The following is a 14,845-nucleotide window of genomic DNA, read 5'->3' as shown; positions in this document are numbered from 1 at the left end:
GCGAAGTCAACCACCCACATCCTCATCCCAAATCACTCATCCATCTTCCACAACACTTCCTCTTCAATCATCAAAGATCATAATACCTTCATCTTCTCAGCATCAGGGACCGTCTTCTGCACTCTCATTAACTAGCGGATCAACGATGGCCCAGTCTCCATGGAACAATCTTGGGGCGGTTTTAATGCCTCCACCCCTGAGCCCAATACCGGCCCATCCTGAGAAGTGGCTACCTAAATTCAATCCAGAAACAGGCATGCTAGCTGAAGAGCATATCAATAATTTCATGCTTTCTGTTAATCTCAACGGAGTTACCAACGAAGATGCTGTCGTCTGACTTTTTCCTTACACAATGCAAGGAACAGTCGGGTCATGGTACTTTTCGTTACCTTCCGGGTCCATCACAAGTTGGGACATTTTTCAAAGTCAATTCCTCACCAAGTTTGGCGATGACAGATCAACAGCGACATTGATCAATGACCTATCTAATCTTAAAGCTGAGACTAGAGAACCCATTAAAGATTTCAATTTACGGTTCAACAAGATTCCCGCTGCTTCTCAACCCAGCGAGGAAGTAAGATGTGAATGGTACATCACGGCCTTACCATCAAACTTGGCCATCTTCGTAGATAGGGCAAACAAGACGACCTTAGTTGAAAACTTGACTGAGGCATTAGCAGTAGAAAAACGCGTAGTTGCCCTAGAAAAGAGATCTGCAATAGAAGAACGCAAATCTAAGAAGATCTCTTTCAAAGAAGACACCAAGAAGAAGCAAACGAAAGATCCTTTCGATATGGAAGGATTACAAAAGGTGTTAAAGGCCATGTCCAACGAGATGATTGACATAAGAAAGCAAGTAGCAGAAACTTCTTCAAAAAAGCCCTACAGATCTTTTAAAAGAAACCTTCCCATGGAGGTGAAACCACCCAATGTTGTCTCAAACGTCGAATCTGAAGAAGAAGAAGAAGAAGAGAATACCACTGAAGGGCAGACCGATGATGAAGAAGTTGTGGAACTACAAGGAATATGGGATTTCATCCTCCCACAAGAAGAGGATCAAGAAGCATTTCCGATTAGCACACGAAGTAAAAATCAACTTGATCCTCCCCAAACTACCCCTAAACAAAAGGGCGCAAGCCCTGCAACAAAAGATAAGGTCGCAACAAAGAAAACAACCACTAGAGCGACCCAATTTAGCCCAGTCCAATCAGATCAAGTACCTCCATCAAGAACACTGATAGTGTCAGATGAAATGGAGTATAACATTATCGACGACATGAAAAAGACTAGGGCTAATATCACTCCGTACGAATTGAGCAAATTGAAACATCAATAGAAAATAATGATGAAAGAATTACATGTCGTGCCTACTACATCTTTACCTACAGTTGTAGCTTCCCACAACATGGGAAGACCTCCAACCAACATGATCAATAAGATTGATCCGAATGACATTGCCTTGATTGGAGGAAGGTCAAGATCCCATACTCCTCCTTTTCTCCTCACTTATGAAATTTTCAATAAAAACGTGCACAATTGCCTGATTGATTCTGGTGCTTCAACGAATATTCTACCCAGATCAATATGTGCCAAATTGAATGTTTAACCTCAGAAATCTGCAGTGCGCATAGTTCAACTTGATCGATCTCAAGTCGAAGTGATTGGTGAACTTAACCAGGTGACCATAAGATTGTCGTCTAACCCGAAAGTATGTCAGGTTATCGACATTCTAGTAGCTGATATCCCTGAATTCTATGGTTTAATTCTTAGCAGGGATTGGTCTGAGAAACTCCACGGATATTTCTCAACCGACTGGTCGCACATGTGGTTACCCTACAACGGCAAACCCAATCAAATAAAGGTTGAACGAGAATTACACCAAAAGTACATAGTGACAGAATTGGAAGGAGAGAACGAAGCAATAGCATACAACAGCAGTATCATAGGCAATTACTCGGTAGATTCTTTCCTCGGCAATTTCAATGCTCACACTTCACCTTACTTAGAAAATTCAGTTGTGTCCTAAGTTGAAAATTTTTCCCAAACTGATGATTCAAAGTGTTTTAATTTTTTAGATAATTCTGTAAATACATCTTTATTTTGGAAATTATATTTTGATGGCTCTAAATCTAACGAGGGAGCAGGAGCAGGATGCGTTCTGATTAACCCAGATGGGAACAATACCATGCTTACATGCAGACTTGAGTTCGATTGCACAAACAATACAGCGGAATACGAAGCCTTGGTGCAAGGCCTATACAAAGAAATCGGCTTGAATGTTAAGTATCTTCAAGTCTTTGGAGATTCCGAAATTGTCGTCAAACAGGTACGTAACACCATACATTGCCTGTCAAGTCATTTAAAGCACTATCAATCTTTAGTACAAGATCTAACTTCACATTTCATAGCATTCAATATTTCGTCAATCCCAAGACTCCAAAATGCGAGCGCAGACCTGTTAGCTAACGTAGCCTCTAGACTGATTCCCTCCGAAGATTTTAGTCCCGATAGGTTTTCAATAGAATTAATCTTTAAACCATCCATCCCTGACAACATCACCAACTGGAGAGTATTCAATGACGATCCAGACATTGTAAATTTCCTCACTTCTGAAGGATCCTACTCAAATCAAATAATTGACGAAGACCATCATGATCACCAAATTCAGCAAAATAGCACTGATAACGCTATACCTAAATCGGTGGTTAAGTTAGAAGATTTATATGATTTGAAAAGTCGGTTTAAAAGGTCTGCCAATTCTAAACTCTACAGTTCAACTCTGAATTATGAATTAGTGAACCTAGGAACCGATCAGAAGCCGCAAAACGTTAATCTGGGCCACGACCTAGCCCCTGAAGAAAAATCAGCGTATATCCGTCTTCTGAGACAATACAAAAACGTTTTTGCATGGAATTACGATGAGCTAAAAACATACAACACTTATATCATTCAACACACTATCCCTATGATTGACAATGAAAAACCTGTCCAGCAGAAGCTCAGAAAAATCCACCCCAACTTAGAAAATCAGATAAAGACTGAGCTAAATAAATTGTTGAGAGCCAGAATAATTTTCCCAGTCAGACACTCCAAATGGGTATCCAATATGGTGCCTGTTAGGAAGAAAAACGGAGATATTAGAATCTGTATTGATTTCCGGAATCTCAACAAAGCCTGTCAGAAAGACAATTTTCCCCTCCCACCTATGGAGCAAATACTACAGGCAGTAGCGGGCTCAGAATTAATGTCTTTCCTGGATGGATTTTCAGGATACAATCAAGTGCTGGTACATCCCGATGATCAGTTGAAAACCACATTCCGAACCAAGTGGGGCACATACACATATCGGAAGATGCCATTTGGTCTGATCAATGCCGGCGCTACCTTTCAGAGAGCCATGGACATCGCATTTAAAGGTTTAGTCAATAAATCAGTAGTGATTTACCTGGATGATATAACAGTGTACTCCAAGAAGCGAAGCGACCATCTCAAAGATTTGAAACAGATCTTTCAAAGATGCTTAAGGTATGGAATTTCACTTAACCCAAAGAAATCTTTTTTCGCATTAAGTGAAGGGAAATTGCTCGGATTCATAGTGTCGAAATCTGGTATTCACATTGAACCTGACAGAATCAAAGAAATTTCTGAAATATCCATACCCCATAACAAAAATGCCATGCAATCTTTCCTTGGACAAATCAATTTTGTAAAAAGGTTTGTCCCCGATTTTTCACTTATTATTTCTCCTTTACAAAATATGATAAAAAAGAATTCAAATTTTAAATGGGGCATAGATGAGCACGAAGCATTCAACTTGATCAAACAAGCTATCATCAACGCTCCATCTTTAGCTACCCCAAATTTTTCAGAAACTTTCATCTTATACACTTTTGCCTCAGAGAAATCTTATGCCGCGATTTTGACTCAAGTAAATCAAGAGAAGGCGAAAGCTCCAATCGCATTCTTTAGCTCGAACTTACAAGGTGCTGAACTCAATTACTCAGAAGTGGAGAAACAGGCTTATGCTGTTTTCAAAACGATCAAATATTTCAGACCTTTCTTACTTAAAGCCCATACCAAAGTCGTAGTACCATTTCGAGCGGTAAGAAACCTTTTGGTACAAAAGGATGTGGGCGAAAAGAGAGCAAATTGGATTACCGCTCTACAAGAATACGATCTTGAGATCAAACCAGCAAACATCGTAAGGGGTCAAGGCTTCTGCAAGATGTTAGCTGGAGCATCGCAAATTCCTGAGAACTCATCTGAAGAGGTACACACGTATGAGGTAAGCCTAAACGACGCAGAATCATTATATGCGGACACCATTTATTATCTTAAGAACGGGTATGCTCCATCACACCTGGATCACACCAAGAAAAGAGCTCTAAGGTTGAAAGCTAAACAATACCAGCTCATAAATGATGTTCTGTTTAAAAGGAATTATGATTCTGTACTTCTTAGGTGTCTTGAGAAAACTGAAGCCGAAAAGGTTTTGCAGGAACTCCATGATGGACCAGCAGGTGGACACTATGCTGGAGAGACTACTGCGCATAAGATCTTACGTGCAGGATATTATTGGCCCACGCTGTTCAAAGACTCATACAATTACGTAAGGAAATGCCAAATCTGCCAGACTGCTACAGGGAAACAAAGGAAATCGTCCATGCCACTACAGCCGGTCAACATCGAGCAACCATTTAGCCAATGGGGCTTGGACATAATAGGTGAGATCGTTCCTCACTCTTCTAAGCAGCATAGGTATATCCTCACGGCAACAGATTATTTTACTAAATGGGTAGAAGCAGTTCCTCTCAAGACAGTTATTTCTGAAAACATTATTGAATTCATAGATCAATTTATCATCACTAGGTTTGGATTGCCAACGGCCTTAATGTTTGATAATGCATCATACTTTTCTGGAAATGCAATGACTGAGTTTTCATTAAAAAGAGGGTTCAAATTGAAATATTCTGCTAATTACTATCCACAAGGTAATGGGTTGGCTGAATCAACAAACAAAAACCTAATCAGGATTATCAAAAGAACAGTCGACCAAAACCAAAAGAATTGGCACAAAGCGCTGGTAAATGCTTTATGGGCAGACAGAATCACGAAGAAAGCTTCAATCGGCACTTCTCCCTTTAATTTAGTTTATGGGAAAGAAGTGGTTCTTCCAACTCACTTAGTCATTCCCTCTTTGTCTTTAGTACAACACATCGATGAAGTATCTACTTCCTCTTTGCAATTAAGACAAATGGAGATAATCAAACTAGAAGAACGCCGAGAACAAGCTAAGAAAACCCATGCTCACCACCAAGCGCTAATAAAATCCTCTTTTGACTCATCCATCATAACCAGAAAGAACTTTCAGATGGGAGATTTAGTTTTGAAATGGGATAAGGCTCATGAAGAAAAGGGCAAACATACGAAATTTCAGAAGTTGTGGCTTGGTCCTTTTCAGATTGTAGAAGTCATAGGCCCATCGACGTTTGTGTTGCAGGATTTGGCAGGTAGAAGAGATTCTTTGCCTGTGAATGGACAGATTCTTAAAATGTATTTTCCATAGAAGATCACTCTTCCATTTTTTGTAGGATAGTTTTAGTTTCTTTTATTTTGTTTTTTTTCTTTCTTATAAATAAAACTGGTTGTAAATGATCATTGAATAAGATTCATGAAAGAGCACACTAACTCTCTATCAGATTTTGATTTCACTTGTACAAATAGAAAAACTTTTCGAAAAATCTGATTTTTATTATTGAAAAATAGAGTTAACTTTAGCCTGAATAATGATATTAGTTTCAACCTTTCAAAAGACATTGATGAAAGCAACCTTTGGTAAAAAATTGTTTTATCCCAGCACAATGAAAGGCATCATCAATAATAAAATAAATATTCTCTGCAAAGTTGTTATTTTCAAAACTCTATTATTGTCGTCCAGAGCTTTCTTAAGGAAAAACAATGACTTCCTCCCTGCTAAAGGAAACCGCAGCATTTAGAGAAACAATCCGAGAAAACACTATATCTCAAAGAATAAGAGGTCTCATCACGAGTCGGCTTATCATGATCACAGATATTATAACTTGCTGACTTTGCCAATACTATCTATCAAAATAGGGCAACAACTCAAGATTGTTGCAATCAAAAGACAAGGGGTCTCATCATGAGCCAGCTTGTTCAGCAAAAGTGTAAATCAAGTGAATGATTGTGTCATAAATTGGCCACCAAACCAAGACATTGTTCTTTAGAGAATAAAAAAGGAAAAAGTGTCAAAAAGGATTTTTCTCTGAAGTGTTGTAAATAACCTCAAGCAGGAAAAAGGATCATTGCTGGATAACATGGTAACCCTGTCGAGGCTATGGACGCTTGCGGGCAGCAGAGGCTCTACCTACGACAAATGAGCATAGTTTAAAGCCAGTACGCAGAGAAGACCTTATTTTATCTTTAAAAAGGGACCAAGTAATGTCTGGTATGAATGCAAGAACTAAGCCTAAAGGAAGCAGACAATTGGAATAAAAGAAGGGTTGAAACAAAGTATCATTGACAGGATGAGGGGTAATCTACTCTATCTGTCCATAACAAAATTTAGACATATGAAAACTTTTCTGTTTCGGAAGTGGAAATGTCAATAGAAAAGCAGAGATAACTGGTTCTTCACAGTGAATCGCCATTGTTGTGGTCACCAACAACCCCCCTCTTTGATTAGTATTAGCAATAATATCAAGCAAAGGGGGACCCTTAACAAAAAATCCCAAAAATATTTTTATCCAAATTTTTGTGTTTAACTCCCTAAGAGCTATATCGCATCGCAAAGAGAGAGTGAAGAGTTTTCCTATGCGCGTAAACAAGCTGCAAAGAAGCGATGCGAAATTCATCGCATCGCATATTTTGAAAACGCCCTTAAAAGAAAATAAAAAGGAATCGCCGACGGCCGATATGCGACGTCGCATATCGCAAACGTCGCAAAAGCAGCACACAATGAGCAAATGAAAATTGCGATATTGCGATTTGCGATCTGCGATCCTACAAACTGCGATTTTGCGATTTGCGATCTGCGACGAATGAGACTATTAATTGCTGCGATGCGAATCGCAGAAACCACTCATCGCAAAGTTTCTTCAGCATGATCTGTAAACCCAAAATTGAGCGCGCACCTTAAGGCAAATTAATGATTGCACGCCTGAGTATCCAAAGATGATCGTGTTGCGTTTTTCAAAGAGTCAAGTCATTATGAGTGTCATGATTATGCATTCATTAGAGTTTAAAGCTTTCATGTCAATCTTTTCGTCATGTCTCTTTTCCTTTGCGTAAACTGTAAGGCAGTAACTGATATAAATCTATATGCAGGAAACATCTAAGGAAAAGGGGAAAGCGCCAATACTTGAAGAACAGAGAGGAGATGCCTTCGCAAATGAATGCCGCATACAGCAGAGCCGCGGATTCCAGAGTATCACTCCACAGACACTGATGAAAATAAACTATCCAAGACTCAGAGTCAAAGGCGCACAAAAGCAGCATGTTTGCAAAAGATCCTGAAGCTCAGATTGGGTAAAGCAAAAAGAAAAACGCTGAAAAGGGATGATGCTTCAGAAAATCCTGGAACAAAGAATGGAAGCAATTTTCAATACGTAAGATTGTTCAGGCAACAAAATCCCTAACTCATTGAGTCATTCACACGGCCGGAAACCGAAATAGCAACAGCACAATCAGTTTGAAAGAAATCTAGGTTATACTAAGTATACACACAGCAAAAAACACCCAGCCAGAGGAAGATTTTCAAAAATATCTTCTAGTTTGTCAGAAAGAGGTGCCAGCTTTTGTTATTTCTACTTTTATCGCCCAAGCAAAAGGAAAATACAACCAGCCGACTCTTTCCAGGCAAACCTCACATTGCTTACAGCACTAAGGAGCAGATACAGAAACGGTTAGAAATTAGATTCAATTTTTAGAAATAAATTTGCTTTAGTAAAAGGGCGGTCATTTGAAGTCGTTCCCTAAATTTGTGTAATTAAGATTAGTTAGTTAGTAGTATTTAACCCTTCTCATGGCATTTGGAGAAGGGTCCGGAAATTTGTCAAAAAACTTGTCCTCAGAACATGCACTTTTGCACCCTCGGAGGGGGTTTTTGATGAATGGATGGATCGAGATTTATTTATGTTTACATTTTAATGTTTGCTACTGATGTTGCACTTCTGTACTCTTAATAGATGTTAGAAGTAAGTAGAGATAAATCATTATTGCTTGAAGTTTGTGAGTGAAAATCAGTCATAAATGGTACTTTTATCTCTTGATTAATTTCTGCTCATATTCTTAGAGTGATATACAGCTGATTTGTTTATATGTTAATGTATGAATGTCTGGATTACCATTTGGCACTTTTGTACGGTGGAATCATTTGTTTGTGCTTGACATATGAATAACTGATTATGCGATATGTTGTTCACAACTGTTTTGCCTAACTTCTTATGCAGAATGGTTCATCTTAATTGATTTATATTCTTATGATAGCTGAATGATCTTTATTACCAGTTGTTGTATGAAATCTTTTTAGATCGCATAATGAAAGAATTTTACCCCGGGTTAGTATAGATTAGATGTGTTGTTTTTGTTAGATTACAGTAGCATAGAGTCAGTTTAGAGTCTAGAATTAAATTAGTTTAAAATTACCTTTAGATTAGTATCTTCAAAATCTACACACACACACACATCTTTTAGATTGGGAAGCTGGTCCCATCATCCCCAGTCGGACCCGCTACACCAAACGGGCAAGGAGCCGCCAACCAGGTTCTCGACCGGGTGGGTATCCCCCTTGTTGTTGACCCGATTTCGGGGCCCTCAACATGCGGAAAGAGTCAATTTTGCGGACAAAACCGACCTCCCTAGAAGCTAAGGCTTTCTAGTGACAAACAAGACAATTAAGCACTATCTTTCCCTAAACATGCATTTAAAATACAAGAAACCAGGTGTTTAAAGCATACCTTTAGTCCAATGTTGTTTGTAGCAGTCCAGCCTCTCTGATCCAGATGAGCTCCTCCTTCTCTTTGAAACCTGCATTCACTAACAAGAAAACGATTACATAGCACCTGAATAACTCATAAAATAAAACACATTCATCATAAAGACCAAGGAGTATATGAAACAAATTATTTATAACAACTTGTTGAGAAAAATGAACTTAATTGTATTAAGTGGAAACAAAAGAAACCATTACAACCAGTGCCTTGGTGTTGTGCAGGTCCCTCCTAGGGTCCAGCAAGAGTTCTCCTTTACTTTGATCAGCTCACCCACTTCCAAATGAAGCTAAGAAAGGATGGGAATCTCTCCTCTCAAGCTCTATAAGGGAGTCCTAATTTCAGCAGCATCTACCCTTAGGAATGTTCAGCTTTCAACCTCCCCTCCCTCTGGCCCAATGCCTGTATTTATAATGCTTTGGAGGAAGTTAATCAGGTCCACCATCAATGGGATAAGCCCCTCTTTCAATGGGATAGCTCCCCTCTTGATGGGATAAGTTCCTCTTTCATAGGGATACATGAACCATCTGGAGGCGCTCAATACACGTCAAACCATCTTCTAGAATGCTCTAGAATCGACCACAAGTAAATTTTTTGAAGTAAAACTCACGCCTTTTGACCTTTACAGGAGTACGCACCCACCCCTTTACAGACAGAGCGTACAAGTACGCAGGTATTGTGAACTTGGGGTGCGTACACGCAGGTAAGGTTAAGAGAAACTGCGTAACCAGAGTTAATTGACTTTTTAAGGACTTTCTCTCTTTCTTGGAGTTTGACATGAGGAGCAGAGGTATGAGACTTGCCAAGGAGGATAGTATGACAGTTGATGGAGCCATACTAACTGCAAATAGTCATGGTGACAAATTTTAGTGTAACAGATTGCCCCCTAAAGTGCGAAGCCTGTAGTATATTAGGGTTTCATATCATCTAGAAAGGGTGAAGTACTTTGTCATTTCAAGGATTATCTTGTGGAGAGCCCAGTCGGAACCTGAAAATATCCAACACAAAATACATATGTAAGATCATATCATCACTGAGGTAGGCATTCCCATACTCAGATTGAAAACTTTAACTAACAAACTAACTATTGCTCTGTCATAGGAATGATTTCGCAGTACATCGTAATCATAAACTCATGTAGACACAGTATGGACGCAGCCATCTGTTTATGATTAGTCTACTGTATAATGAATACAAAACTCCTCGCAGCCTGGATGGTGGAAACTAGATCCAGGGTCTTCATTTCTACTTCCTGAAATGGTACGATTCTATCCATGCGAATAAATGAGTTGATGTCGAACATGGTAGAAACCACTTGATTACCAGTCGATGATGTAAACTGTTAACAAGTGTGAGAGAGACCACCAGTGATGTCAATGGTTCTCAAAGTACCCAGTACAATCCATGAGATGTGAATGAATGCGTTGAGGTCGAACATGTCACGGAATCCTTCGATCGAAAGTCAATGATGTAAACTGTCGTCAAAGGCGAGAAACCTGCCATTGATGCATGCAGATTTCAAGGTACTGACGATTTCTAGGTCATCTTTCCAGATAATGTGCTGATGTCGATAGAAAGCGACCCGTTGCAGGCAAGCCCACAACACGAAATCATAGATCAAGTTGAAGAAATATAGCTGTAAGGACTGACTCAGGGATGGTCGAGATGGAAGACAGGTATTTTGCAGATGAATGGTTTATTTGCAGTGACCTCTTGAACACATAACGACACGACAGATGGCTTGGTGACAATTGACCCAAAGTTAATATCCGGAACCGGCTGAAGATTTTCAATGTGGTTTGATCAACTGTTAGGTAAAGGATTTCCCAACCCAGGTGAATGAAAAGTGTCATGTTCAAGAGTGGCGATAAGGTTTCTTCTAAGACAAAGGATAACAAACAGGCTCATTTTTCTCTCTTTTCCCCCACCATTTCTGGCAAGTACCTCTTTATTTTTTACAAGCTTGAGGAGGATAACATATGCTTGATTATAAACTCATCCTTCGGATGAGTCCAACTTAGTTTAGATTCGAACCCTAAGAAGGAGTGGTCCGTTCCTGTTTGTAATTGAACAGGTCCTTTACTGTGAAATTTTAACGAGTCCAGTATAGGAGAAACTCGGCGTTTTTCAATTTTAGAGAGTCTGAAAAAACTTAAGAAGACTCCAGGGTTGAACTTTTTCGTAAATTTGTGTCTCCCAAGCCCGAAAAAGTATAAAATAATACTTGAGAGAACCGCTTGATCTTTTACGACCAAGGAGTACTTTCATAATTAGTGTCTTTGACCTAAAAGTAAAAAGCGATCAAGGACACGTCGTTTTATTTCCAGTATCGAATTTGAAACGACAAAAATCCGGCAATCTTTTCCTGTTTTTACGGTCATAAAAGTGCTATAAGGGGACCGTCTTTTAATTCCGTTTTAACGAGTGTAAAAGAAACACTCGGCAATCTTTTCATGTGTTACGAGTCAGAAAAGGGCTTAAAGATGACTCTGATGTTTTTGTTTGTGAAAAATGACAATTTTCCCTGAAAATCCTTTTATCCTGCACAAAAACCAACACATTACTCATACCTGTTTAAAGATAGATAAAAATACTTTGAAAAATACCTTTTCATGGTGAAAAATAAACAAATTTACCATTTATTTACCCAAAAAACCTATAAAAAGGGCTTTTACCAATTCATTTTTACCATTTTACTGTTGAGGAGAGAAAAAGGGCTTTTGGCAAGAAACTTCCCGTGGACATTGCGGAGAATCCGACCGTCGAAATCGAACGCCGTCTCTTTCAGGTATTCTACAACATCCTCCTCTTCATTTTCATCCGTTTAGAATTTGTTTTTAGGCCCTAGTTTCATTTTTTGGAGACTTTGGGGTTTCAAGATCCGCCTTTCGGGGTACGCAGGTGCTCCACTGGTGACCCGTGTACCCCGACATTTTCTCAGTTGGGAAAATGTTGGGCGTACGCACCTTGCCTTAAGGGAACCCGCGTACCCACGCCCTGTTCCTAAAGGCGGGGTGCGTACCCCGCAAAACGAGTTTTCAAACCCCAATTTCTTCAAAAAGGACCAAAATTTTTTGATTTCATTGAATCTAACAGATGTTTTTTGGTGTGTAGATTGCCCACCATGCTTGATTGGCGCGAGAGAGAGCACGAAGATGTTGATTTGGCCGCCATTAATCATCAACCGTCCATTGATGCTTTGAAGGCATGCGGCCTTTACAAATACTGGGCCATACCTGACATGAGGGCCCAGGTGCGCTTTCTAGAGTGGCTAGTAGAGAGATGGAACGTCCAGGACCAGTGCTTTTATATTGGAGGGCACCAGCTCGAGATAGAGCCCTCAGATATTTACTTCCTCACTGGTTTGCCCAAGAGAGGCGAACACTTGACTCTGTTCGGGACTAGGTCGGGTGGCCAGTCCATCGCTAGTCTCCGACAAGAGTGGTGTAACACTCAGTCTCAGGAGAAGGGGATAGAGATCAAAACTATATCCCGACCTGAACTTATGGTGATTGCTTTTACAGTTACCAGACTTTGCGGGGCTGCCGCTTTACACATTGCCACTGGATGGATGGCGATTGATTGCTATCAGGGCACCATTTTCAACTGGTATGATGTTGTGTTGGCCAACTTAAAGGGCCAACTGACTAGGACTAAAAACGGACAGCTAAAGACTTTTGGTTATGGGCCTTTAGTTGTGAGTTTTGCCCTAGAGAGGGTTCTGATGCTGATCCCACAGCAGCTCACTGTTGAGGTTGGGCCTCCCCGAGAGCCTAAATTGATGCGATGGGTTACGGTTATGGCCCATCATCCTGACGAGGGCACGGAGGTTGTTTGATTTACTTCGGAGTATTTTCACTGGTTGGAGGACCATATATTTTCTATACAGGATTTTCCTTATGCCGGAGTTGATTTTCGTGGAGATCCGGACATGCTTCTTCCACCAGGAGAACAGTGGGATGACACAGGTACTTCATTTTTCACAAGTTTTTCAAAATTATCTATTTTTTTGTTTTTAATGTTGTCTCAAAACTGACAGTAATAATTTTCAAAATGCAGATGTAGGCCCACGTCGTCCAACCAATCTCCGGCCTTTCGAGAGGAGACTACCAGTTGCAGCGGCATCGGCCCCACGGGACGAGGCCACAGAGACCCTAGCTGAGTTGGAACAAGACCTAGAGCGTCTTACAGCAGACATACCAGAGACTACTATAGATGATATTCCTATCAGGCTTCAGCGCTATGTAGTCGCAGTCCCAGGACCTTTTAGGAGGTTCTTGTGTAGGGTGGCTCGTGCAGTGGTGTCGTATAGGGAGCATCACCAGTGATTGGATGGTCGCTTTTGTAGACACATGTGACATTTTGGTTTTTTGTACTTATCATTTTTGCCGATCATAAGGTGTTTTTCAACCTATGATCGAAGACGATGTATTTTTTGACACACTCCTATCTATATATATCATTATTACCGGCTTATCTTGTTAAACATGTGTGATGAAATGTTTTTAAATTTACATGTATGATTATTGCAAATGTCTGTCTAACATTCGAGAAGCAATTGCATCTGCTAATGTATTTAAAGACCTTGGAATATGCTGATATTCAATGTAATCAAATTCACATTCCAAGAGACGCACTCTCAAATATAACCTTAATAACACTGGATTTCTAATGGCATACACTCTATTAAGCTGTAATACAACGAGTTCAGAATCTAACCTCACTATCAAACTCCAAATCCCAAATGAAATAGATTCAGACAATAACTCAGTCACTGCACTGTACTCTGCAATGTTGTTTGTTGTTTGACCGAGGCTTACCCCATGCATAGAAACTAACTCGTCAGAGGGCGAATAGATAACCCAAGCTGCGGAAGAGATATTCCGTGTACTACGACAAGAACCATCAACAAATCCAATGTATGTTTGGAGAGGCATTGACATCTGCAAACATCAAGCGTAAAACCAAGATAAGCAGAATAATGACGAAAAACACACTTTCTAAGCTAAGCACACTGTCTAAACTAACAAACACACCAGCTAGAAAGAAAAATCTAACCTAACTAAAATCTCCATACCCATCATTTAAGCATAGTACCTCTTTAGGTAAAGTCCATTTCTGGGTTTACCCAAAGAGTCCCCGTCAAAGTCTACCAGCTCATAGGCCCCTTTTGCTAGCTTTCGCTTGACAATATAGGGCCCATGCCACATAGGAACGAATTTTCCAGCACCTAATTTATCGTTAGCTTGATCATATAACAGCACTAGGTCTCCTTCCGAAAAATTTCGAGGGGTCACATTTCGATCGTACTGAGCTTTCATACGTTTTGCGTGAGTCTCGATTGCCAATGCAGCATTACGTCGAGTCTCATCTAACTGAGCTAAGTATAATAAATGCTTCTCCTCTTTGGAAGTAGCTGGAAGTAACTCGATGGCCATTTGAAGTGACGAGATTTCGCATTCAATGGGCAGCACAGCTTCCAAACCATAAACTAGGTGGAAAGGAGTGAACCCTGTTGATGTTTTCACTGAGGTTCGGTACGCCCAAAGCGTGGAAAATAACATGTTGTGCCAATTCGACCGACGAATACCAATGATTCATCGGATCATGATAACTAAAACTTTGTTGATAGACTCAACCAGACCATTCACTTGTGGATAATAAGGAGTTGAGCTATCGTGACGTAAACCAAGCTGGCTTGTAAGTTCTGTCATCATAACGTTTCGAAAATGGCGCCCATGGTCAGTGATTATCGCTTGTGGGACACCAAACCTAGCAATAATGTGATTGAATACGAAAATTGCAGCTGTCTTGCCGTCGGCCTCGAATGTAGGCAT

This window comes from Pinus tabuliformis, chromosome 2_2 (assembly GCF_031772625.1).
Source record: "Pinus tabuliformis cultivar Carrire ecotype Pingquan chromosome 2_2, CPIR1, whole genome shotgun sequence".
Lineage (NCBI taxonomy): Eukaryota > Viridiplantae > Streptophyta > Pinopsida > Pinales > Pinaceae > Pinus > Pinus tabuliformis.
The sequence above is the reverse complement of the archived record's forward strand: the minus strand, read 5'-3'. Positions refer to the sequence as shown.